We start from the raw sequence: 1,710 nt of genomic DNA on the forward strand, positions 1-1,710 counted from the left end.
CATGCTCCACTATGTTCATAGCTGCCTTATTTATAGTAGCCAGAAGCTGGAAAGAACCCAGATGTCCCTCAACAGAATAATGGATACAGAAAATGTGGTACATTTACACAATGGAGTACTACTCAGCTATTAAAAACAATGAATTTGTGAAATTCTTAGGGAAATGGATAGATCTGGAGGATATCATCCTGAGTGCTGTAACCCAATCACAAAAGAACTTACACAAGATTTTTAACCCTGTAGCAATAATTTATTTTAAGGTTTTTCTCTTTATAACATTGTAAGATCTGATTTTTGCTTCTAGCCACTAAATGTTAAATAGTGCCTAACTTCCATCTAACACAATGAATCATAACATGAATAAGAATTTATAGACATCAAAATCCAGAAATCTTAGAATGGTACAAAAATGACACAAGCAAGAACACTAGATTCTGAACTTGCCCTAACTTCCTTCACAGAGCTTATTTCCCAAGGGTAGCAAAGACAAATCGTAAGCCCTAACACACCACAGTTATCTTGCTGAATGCAGGTTGTAGAGATGAGTTTGTGGAACAAGCAAACTGCAACAAGTGTACAGGAGAATGCCCTTTGAGAGTTCAAAATTCTGCAAAGGCATCCTCAGTAAACAGAGACACAACAACAGTGTGTGATGAGTGACTCTTATTGCTCACTTGGGGCCAAGACATACATGAATTCCAGCCAGCTATGGAGAGACTTCCTCAAAGTACTAACACAATTCATAAAAAGCTCTCAAGAAGCCAACCCTTAACGTGGAACTAACCTAGCCCTACAGTAAAAGAGTCTCATGAGTCATATTAAAAGAACAAGCCTAAGGATTTCTGTGAGACCAGCCTGGTCCACCGAGTGAGTTCCAGGATAACCAGGGCAAAATAGAAAAACCCTGTCTTAAAAAACAAACAAAAAACAACAACAAAACACAGAGACACAAAAATATAAATTCTAGAAAATTCAAAAATTTGATTCTTGATTATGTCTGGAATTCCAAAGATAAAACAAAACAAAGCAAACAAACAAACAAACAAACAAACAAAACAAAGACATCCAGAGAAGAAGGGAACTGTGATCGGTCACAAAGAAAACATTAATAAAAGAGAAAATTCACAGTAAAGGAAAACATGAAACAAATGAGGAAAGATGAAGAGTACAGAAAGGACTAGAAGGAGTCTTAGAAGTGAACAGTGAAGAGTCAGAAATGTCCAGTTCTCTGTGTGTGTTTAAGATCCAATTACACACTATACTGATATGAAGATGTAGTCAAGGGGACCATCTAAACAGTAGGAAGAGAAAGGGTCTGAACTAAACAGACAGATGCTTGCTTATTGGGCAGAGACAACAGCTACAACACACATGGAAGTATAATAGGAACTGCAAACCCAAAGAAGCTCAAAATGTAATCAGTGACATCATTAGTACCAATGCTAAGGGAGGAAAAGGTAATACTATCAAAGTAAAATGAATAATATAATTTCCCACTAGAAAGAATTAAAAAGACTATAAAATCATAATGATACGTTTAAAGAATAGAACGTCAATCTTATGGGATGGAGAGTTATCTCACTGGTTAAGAATCTGGAAAAACCAAAAACCAAAGAAAGAAAGAAAGGAAGGAAGGAAGGAAGGAAGGAAGGAAGGAAGGAAGGAAGGAAGGAAGGAAGAAAGAAAGAAAGAAAGAAAGAAAGAAAGAAA

The sequence above is a fragment of the Mus caroli genome, chromosome 1 (assembly GCF_900094665.2).
Source record: "Mus caroli chromosome 1, CAROLI_EIJ_v1.1, whole genome shotgun sequence".
NCBI classification, from domain to species: Eukaryota; Metazoa; Chordata; class Mammalia; order Rodentia; family Muridae; genus Mus; species Mus caroli.